Raw genomic sequence first — 10130 nt, forward strand, 5'->3', positions numbered from 1 at the left:
GTTCTCAAGCTTCTCAGGAGAGGTGATTTTGGTCTTAGAAGCATGTCCGGATGTTGATTTGGAGGTCCGTAGATCGTATCGGCGTTAATTGGCGAAAGTTGGAAAGTTGGAAGATTTTGAAAAGTTTGACCGGGAGTGTACTTTTTTATATCGGAGTTGGATTCCGATTTCGGAAGTTGGAATAGGTCCGCAATGTCATATATGACTTGTGTGCAAATTTTGGTGTCAATCGGAGGTGTTTTGGTATGAATCAGTATTGGTTTCGGAATTCGGAAGTTCATAAGTTCTTGGGCTTCAATCGATGATAGATTCGTGATTATAGTATTGTTTTATCTGATTTGACATTTCGACCGTGTTCGTATGATATTTTAGGACTTGTTGGTATGCTTGGTTGAGGTCCCGGGGGCCTCGGGTGTAATTCGGACCATGTTTGACGCATTTCGAATCATTTAAGAATAGCTGAAGTTGTTGGCTTTCTCAGGTATGGTTTCCTTCAATGCGATCGCGAATGGGCTTTTGTGGACTATTGGTTTTTACTCTTCGCGTTCACAGAGAGAGGGTCGCGATCACGGCAGTGATGAAGCTTGTTCTTCATGAACATGTAGAGTTGTTCGCGTTCGCGTACAAGGAAGTATGGCAGCAGGGTCATGCGAAGTTGTGCTTCGAGATCGTGTGGGCATGTCCGCGATCGCGTAGATCTGTATATCAGTTATCTGCATTCGCATGGAGTCAACCACGTTCGCGAAGGCTATTTTGGGGGCAGCCTTGTTTTCTTCTTCGCGATTGCGAAGGATATTCCGCGATCACGATGTATAATTAACTGGACAACAAACTTAAGTTTGAAATCGAGGGTTTATTTCATATTTCACAATTTCAACTTGGGGAGATCGGTTTGAGGCGATATTTTATGGGATTTTCAGAGGGATTGTTGGGGTAAGATTTCTTAACTAGATTTTGATTAAATTTCACTAGTATATCATTGCTTTTATCATGTAATTAGGGATTTGGGTTGGAAAATTAGGGAAAAGTTATAAAACTTCTTAGGCTAAATTTTTGAGTTTTGAAAAGCGAAATGAGGTCGGATTTGAATAATTCTTGTATGGTTGGACTCGATATCGAATGGGTGTTCAGTTTTTGAAATTTTAGTCTGGTACCGAGGCGCGGGCCCGGGGTAACCTTTTGGAGCAATTTTTCAATTCTTTGCTAAAATCATAATTTTATTATTTAAATTAGTTTCATATAGTTATATTTATAGTATAAAATTTATTTGGCTAGATTCGAACCGTTCGGAGTTGGAAAATCGAGGGAAAGGCCTTCTAGTTGATTGATTTAGCATGGTTTGAGGTAAGTGACTTGCGTAACCTTGTGTGGGAGAAATTTTCCTTAGGATTTGGTACTGTTGTGCCAATTATGGTATGTGGAGGCCGTGTACGCAAGGTGACGAGTGCATACACGGGCTAAATATTGAGATTTCGGTATTAGCTACGTAGTTTCTTTTTAATGCTTTAATTGAGTTACTTTAGAATGTTATAGCCACCATGTTTAGTCTAATTTCACATGTCTACTTGTCTAATCTCTTATTTGCAACTTGTACTATATGTTTAGTATAATTAATTGCTTTTTTATTTTCGTATTCATTATTTAACTGTGAGATTCTTTACTTGAAAGTTGCTATCCTTGAAATATCTTGCTGTTGAGTTGCAACGGTCGTGGTTTCTATTGAAACAAAGTGTAAGTTGTGAAATATCATTACATTGAGTAGTTATGCTTTTTTGGCATTCGTGTTATTGTTGAGAGGATTTTTTGGTTGTTTGCACGAGGTTTCTGCTGTGTTATTATTACTATTTGCACGAGGTTTCTGTCGTGCCGTTGTTAGTATTGATATACATGTGGTGGTATAAGGTCTGGGTGTTGAAACGCATACGGTGAGAAAAGATGAGCTTGATACGCGAGGATAGTAGGGGAACTACAAGAAGTCATGCGGTGTGATAAGGTGGGCTAAAACGCGGGGTGCTATTTCGGGAAAAATAATTTTCAAAGGTAAATGTAAAGGCTCCTACAGTGATATAAGGAAAGACCGTGAGTTACTTTTATGATTTGGGACTACGAGCCGGTACCTCGGTAGGGCCTCCTGTTGATATTCTCTATTTGTTGTTTTTGTTTGGTTGTTGTTTTCTTAACATGTAAAATCAGTGTTTTCCTTTCGTGTTATATTAATTGTTCCGTATTGTTAATTTTCCGTAAATTCTTTATTGTTTCACTTCCTTTGTCATTATCATTATATCATTATATCTTCTATCTTTTTTCTTATTATTTCCTGTAGAGCCTTGACGTGACCTCGCCACTACTCTATCGAGGCTAGGCTTGGCACTTACTAGGTACCGTTGTGGTGTACTCATACTACACTTCTGCACATGTTTTTGTGTAGATCCAGGTACATCTTATCAGTCTCAACACTAGCGCGCTGAGTTTGTTATTGGAGAGTTTAAGGTATATCTGCTCGCGTCTGCAAGTCTCGGAGTCCCCTCCTATACTGTTCTTCCTTATTTCTTTATACTTTTATAGACAATGATGTATATGATTGTCCAGCACTGTATCTAGACCTTGTGACTTATATATTCACCAGGTTTTGGGAGTTGTACGCATTGTGTTTATAGATTCTATTTTTGAAATTTATGGAGTTTTGAGATTCTAAGTTTTATTTTCACATATTATTAGACTTACCTAGTCTTAGAGATTAGGAGCCGTCATGACATTCTACGGAAGTAATTTGGGGTCATGGCAATAGCTCCTAGAAAAATATTGATAAATAATATTATAAACTCTTATATAACTAATATTTAATTACAAAAAATAATGTAATGCAATATTAAAAAATATAGGGAACTATCATTATTGGAATGAATATAAATAGAAAGAAAAATGATATTGACAACTTCTTTTGAATACATTTTGTCTTATGTTACATCCTTATTGCTTCAACTTAGCATTTTTAGCAATTTAACTTTTCATACTATATTATAATGAATTTTGCTCTATTTTCGTGTTTCTTTCATGGCAAATGCTCTTCTTGTATGAAATACTTAATGTATCTTAAGAGTTTTATCAACATGGCAAATAATTTTACTTATATAATGATTTTGAAAAAAAATTAAATTGATTTTCTTAGCTCATTTATTAATTCAAAGACTTAATTATTTATTAAGTTTTCATACTTTTATGATAGTATAGAAGATACAAATTATTTTCGAACTTCTCTCCTACTCTAACAGTATTTATTCGTTTTATCAATTTATGTAATATTTAAAAACTTTATTTAATAATTATTTAATTAGGTATAAAACCTCTTGATTTTTGTAGTAACAATATATAGGAGCATCTTGTTAGAATTATAGGTTCTCTAATAAGAAGAATGAATGTGAGCATATTTGCATATTTCCATGGAAATTGCTGTGAGATATCTAAAGAACAGAAACGTAATACTCTTACTTCTCCTAAATAGTATCTATTTAAAATTCCTTAATATTAGTATTTCTTACTTAATTCAAATAAGAAAATTTAATAATCGAAATTGTTGTTGATTTTAATGTCTTAAATATTATAAAAATAACCAAATTATAATTTTATCTATGTCACGACCCAAAAACCCATCGCAGGCGTCGTGATGGCACCTAATCTCTAAGACTAGGTAAGCCGACTACTAACAACGATTAGGCAAATTTTTAACAATGATAATTTGAAACAGAGTCTAATATGAATATCGAAACAAAAGTGTAATAAGCCTACGCAGCAATAATCATAACAACCTCCCAAGATTTGGTAATACAGAGTCACGAACTCTAGCTAAGTACATGGAAAGATCTCAAAGAATGAAATACAATATTGTTCAAATAACAAGCTGACAGTACAATAAAAGGAAAGAACTCAAGGGACTACGACGACCAAGCAGCTCTACTTTGAATCCTTGCAACCAATATGCTAATTTTGCCCGAGTCTGATATCTCCTATACCTGGATCTGCACAAAAATGTACAAAAATATATTATGAGTAAACCACAGTCGGTACCTAGTAAGTATCAAGACTATTCTCAGTGGAGTAGTGACGAGGTACAAGTCAAGACACTCACTAAAAAAAATAACATGTGCAGTATAGAAGTCTAAAGCTAATAATGAAAGTAGAAATCAGTAAATGGAAACAAGAATCAACAAGTGATATAAACAGTAAAGCAATAAGAACACCGTGAAGTATCGTTAAAACTAAATAAGGAACACAAAGGACAACCAATTAATCAAGTCGTTCTAATACAAGTTTCACAACGAAATAACTCTGTGATACCTCATCTCATAATCACAAGTCACGGGTCTCAACCCACTATCATATGCTCATGGCACCTTGTGCCCACATTTAAAATCACAACCGCACGGACAAATCACGTGTCAATATCTCAATCCGTCTGGCATGATCACGGGCTCACATTCACACTCTGCCCGGCGTGGTCACAGGATCACAATCACAATCTGCCCGGCATAGTCACAGGCTCACAATCACAATCCGCCCGGCATGGTCACAGGCTTATAATCACAATCTGCTCGGCGTGGTCATAGGCTCAATATCAACATGAAAACCGATAATATAAGAATACATGGGCATGATTAATAAATGTCAAGTTTCACACTCCTGAGCTAATATAAGTGGCATGGTACGGTGTATGCTTGTGCGAGTGTACTACTGTAGCCCAAGTTAACAGGTAATATCAAAGACATTGAGTAGCTCATCGAAGCAACACAACAAATCACATAAGGTGTATGACATAAACAAGGAAAACCACACCATCACATAAAAATCACTAACACAATGTCCCCAAGCCATCACACATCATCCTTGACATTGCCACCCCTATCTCTCCAATAGCCACCCGTATTATTCTGCCCTGACAATATCATTAGACACCCATATCACTTTGATAGCCACCCATTTCACTTCGTATAATAGCCACTTTTATCGCTCTACCTGGATAATAACACAATAGCTACTTGTATCACTCCGCTCTGACAATATCATTAGCCACCCATTTCACTCGGATAGCCACGCGTATCACTCCGTATAATAGACACACTTATCGTTCCGCCGAATCAATAACACAATAGCCATCCGTATCACTTCGTACATTCAACAACAATGAGATGCCACCCTTATGCCCCGTATAACAACAAGGGTGAAATGCAACCCTTATACTCCGCATAACAATAACCAACCACACAACAATTCACATGTGCTAACATCACAACAACACGATATATCAACTCGTATCACAAGTGCCCATAGGCCATAACCTTTCCAAAGATCTAATAATATCAATATTTCCAAAATAAATAGCCCACGGCTCAACACAATGTGTATAGAATCTCAATAACAACAAAATAAACGGGAAAGTAACTCAACAAGGAACAACACCCCTTTAAACACAACTTCAATTAAAATAGATTAATGACTTTCAATAACCTCAATCCCAATTTATTGTTTAAGGATAAACTCAATAGTGAAAGTATTTTTGTGAAATGACAAACTTCGGATTCTAGTGTATGAATAGGCTTACAATGAAAAGGATGGGCATGAACTAGCACTACGTCTAAATGCATGAGAATAACCCGGCAACAAAATGATATCATGTAACAACAATTTCAACTAAGAGTAACTCCACAATAAAAAAAAATCATATAATGATAAAGGTGATAACAACTTCAAATAAAGCATATAAGAGCAAACATGACAAGTAAAGAATGTGTCATGTAACGACAACTTCAAATAAAGCATGTAATAGTAGACACGACGAATAAAAGATATAACATGTGCTAAAAATTCCAAATAAGTACATGAAAGAATCCTAAGAGTCTAAGCCGGTCAATTTTCCAAATATAAGCTCGAGTACGTACTCGTCACCTCGCGTACATGGCTTTCACATGACACAAATAGCACAAACGACTCAAATCCTAAGGGGTAGTTTCCCCCACAAAGTTAGGCAAGATACTTACCTCAAAGAAGCTAAACCGATACTCTAAAATGACCTTCTCGTATGAAATAACATCCGGGGGGCTCAAATCCAGCCAAAATAACTTAATATCATAAATAAAAACCATAGGAAACAATTTCAGATAATAAAGTTTCGATCTTTAATGAAAACTAAAAAGTCAACCCAAAAATTCAATCCCAAACGCACACCTCGAAACCCGACAATATTCACAAAATCCGAACAACCATTTCGATACGAGTCCAACCATACCAAAATTATCCAATGCCGACATCAAATCGGCCTTCAAATCCTCATTTTACATTTTTGAAAGTTTATACAAAAATTTCATTTTCTTCCATTCAAATCATTAATTTAAAGTTAAAAACAAAGATGAAATCACAAAATATAATCAAATCCGAATAAATAATACTTACCCCAATCCGAAGTGTGAAAACCCCCCTCAAAATCATTCAAATCCGAGCTCCATAGCTCAAAATATGATATAATGACCAAGACCTTCGAAATAGAGTACTTTAAACACTGCTCTAAAGTTACCCTTTACGATCTCTTTCACCAACCTCGCGATCCCGATTCAAAGATTTTCCAACACAAATTTTACCCTTCATGATTGTTTACCCTAAAAAATGGATAATAATTAAATTTATGCCAAATACCTAGACAGCCCCTTAAACTTGGCTCCAATTTCCATTTTGACACCTTAACTAAGCCCATTACCTATTGAACACTTCATTCAAAATCAAAGTATGCTTATTAAACACAAAAGCTGACATGGCAAGAGAGCTGTATTTCACCCCCATTCAGGTGCGTGAATTTAATGGGTTTGAGATCATGTTTTTCTTTTCTTTTTTGTTTAAATCAAAATTGACTTTTTTTCTAAAGGCTACCCATAACCACCTCATCTCCACCATCACTATCACTCCTCCGCCATCACTACTGGTGCGAGTCAGAATATCATCACTGCACACACTAGTCAATTCTAAGAACAATTAACCCAATCAACAAACAACACCAAAAAATTAAAGAGAAAAATCAAAAACCCCAAAATTGATTTACCAAATTGCGTCTTCCTCTATAAGCATGCATCTCCATTATTGCTCTATTATGCAGCTTCTGAACTTTGACAAAAGAAAGACATAAGAATGTTTCTTTTTTTCTCCAACAGCAAATTTGGGAAAATAAATACATTAATGACTGATTTTCTCTAAATTTTATCCATTATTTTTCAACTTTTTCAGATTCGGCTTACCATCTTCTTCAGCTTTGCCATCTTCTTTCAACATAAATCTGAAATATTTTGTTGTTATAGCAAAACAATTTATAAAAACAAAAATGATTTGCTCAACTGTCAGTTTTAGATTTGATCCTCGACGAGTGAGAGGGCTCTGAAAGAAAGTAGAAGAAGAACGTGGGAGGGGGAAAGGGGATGACCAACGACACAAGGGAATTAAAGAAGAAGATAATCGGCGACACGATGGGAGTGGAGAAGATGGACGACAAGGAGTAAGTGGTCCAGCAGACGGGTTTCTTTTTACAATAAAACAAATAATAGCATGGCTATTTGTTTTACTGATGTGGCTTGTTTTAATGATCCCGCATGGTTATATTTCCACGCAAGCGGCATTTGAGCTTCACATATTTTTTTTTGGGACTAGATTTTTTGTGTTCAATAGACATACTTTGATTTGGGTTGAAGTGTTCAATAGGTAATGGGCTTAGTTAAGATGCCAGAATAGAAACTGGAGCCAAGTTTAAGGAGTCGTCTAGGTATTTGGCCTTATATTTATATGCAGTTTTAAGGATATGCGGATTAATTCAATACGAATAATAAATAATGTTAGATTAAAAAGATAAAGGAGGTAATAAATTATCAAACCAATTAAGGGGAGTAACCTCGGACTCAGTAACAGCTTAATGTAATGCCCTCTTTCGATCCCGGGCTCACAACAATGAAGAACTGATGAACAAAAGTAAGAAATTTGAATAGAAGAGAAAGTAAAAATATATTACCTTGATATATGTGTTACAATGTGTCTAATGAATAGTCAGACTCTCCTTTATATAGTAGGAGAGTTTTACCCTAAGTACAATTGCATAAAAGATAAGAATCTTTCGTTTTGCTAATCATAGATTTTATGCCGACACGTGCCGAGATTCATGCCGTAACATCCAGTTGGACATGGATATCATGGCCCTTTGCTAGTTGTGCTCGATTATCTGGTAATGCTCTCCGAAGATTTGGGATTCAGATCGGACCTGGGGGGATGTCGCCCCGATTATTTCGAGGGCAGATGTTTTTCCAGGACCCCGACTCAAGGGGATCCTTGCCCCAATTCCCGTTCTTTATGATCATGTCTATGCTTCGTTTACTCATCGAGAACCAAGGTGTTCAACGGGCTCGGTTTCACCCGTATACAAATAGTCCCCTTGTTTCTCGGAGAGTAAGTTTACTAAAATGATGAGAAACGACATATGCACTTCGAAACCATCTTCAATACGCTGTGACAGAAACCACAAAGAATCTGAAATGTCTCATTGGTCGTATCATTATGATTTCAAACACGCGTCATCCATCGGCGGGTCATCCTTGATTGCAAAACGGCGCGAAACTTGTATAAAAACTTTCCTCCTTTGTTCATTTTTTACCTTTTGCCCAAGCTTCTACCTTCGAGTTTTCAGGATATCACTACCCCTCTTCACATTCTAATATTTTTATCTCCTTTCTTCAAGACTTATCAGTAAGTTGCAAGTTTTTACCTAATTTTTACCCAAATCAACGCACCTGGATTTTTATCTTTCAACCTTTATTCATACTTTTAAAGCTTTTTTCAGATAACAATGGCTAAAACTTCCAAATATGTTCCCCAACAAGCTGCTTCTTCTTCTTCACAACCGAACGTTGAAATCAAGGAGATCACTCACGATATGGTTGTCCTTGAGAGGTCTTCTCCTAGCATGGCTACCGATGAACCAGCTGTCGAGCCTCCCTTGAAAATGTTCGTTCCCGGGGGTTGTTCGATTGTCGATGACTTTAAGGTTGAGAAGCCCTCGTCGGTGCAGGGCCTGGGTGAAGGAGTATCAAGATATATATGCTCCATTACCGAAGACATCCTCCCCGCAGTACAAGAGGACTGCAACTAGGCGGGTAAGGACGTAGTAGTCCACAGGCCTACAGATGCCATCACTACCCACGGGGAGGGTTATCTAAGTGTTTACACTTATCCCTTTATATTAAGCCCGGTGGACCCAGTTATCTTGGATTTTTGCAATAGGTACGAAGTATGCCTCGGTCAAATCCATCTGTCCCTACGGAGGATCGTGATCCTCTTTCTTTTTTTGTAAACAAGACCAAATCCCGTCGGTTCACCATCAATGACTTACTCCACCTATACAATCCCCGAATCTTCTTAGGGGTACTAATAAAGTTCACACGTCGGGCCAGCAAAGCCCCATTCTCGAGCATCGATGAGGACCAGGACCGGAGCTGGCAGGGGCGTTTTGTTAAGGTGAAGACAGAAGACGTGGTTCCCTCTGAACTCATGCCATTCCCCAAGAAGTGGAAAGCATCTCATAAGTATGATTTCCCTTTGAACGCCATTTTACCTTCATATCCTCTTTTCTTACTGGTATTTGTGGTGGTGCAGCCGTCGCTCGAGTTCCAAATGCTATCCCTCATATCAAGGAGTGGATCGAGGTAATTTGTTCATAGATGCCTTATTCCAAGCGCTCATGGCGCAAACTCTCGGGGGGCCACTAGGAAACCCATTCTCACGGTAAGACCCTTCCTTGAATAGGTAACATATGGCTCTCCCATTCGCGTCATACATACCCTCTTTTCTTCACTTTTCCTTTTGAAGGTTTGCCTAAGACCATTGAGCTTAGGACTTCATTAGGAGAGAGGATCCGTCCGTTGACTCCTCCGCTTTGGGGAAGTTGGGGCCTGCAGTAGGAGCAAAGAAGAAAAGGAATGCTCTGGGCTCCCCGAGCTCATAGAAGAAGAAGACAAAGAAAAGGTTGGTCTGTAAGCCAAAGGAAAGTTCAAGCTCTCAATCACCCGACTTGGATTCACTTTATCGGCTTAAGGACGAGCCCAAAGAAGATG

Source organism: Nicotiana tomentosiformis, chromosome 3 (assembly GCF_000390325.3).
Source record: "Nicotiana tomentosiformis chromosome 3, ASM39032v3, whole genome shotgun sequence".
NCBI classification, from domain to species: Eukaryota; Viridiplantae; Streptophyta; class Magnoliopsida; order Solanales; family Solanaceae; genus Nicotiana; species Nicotiana tomentosiformis.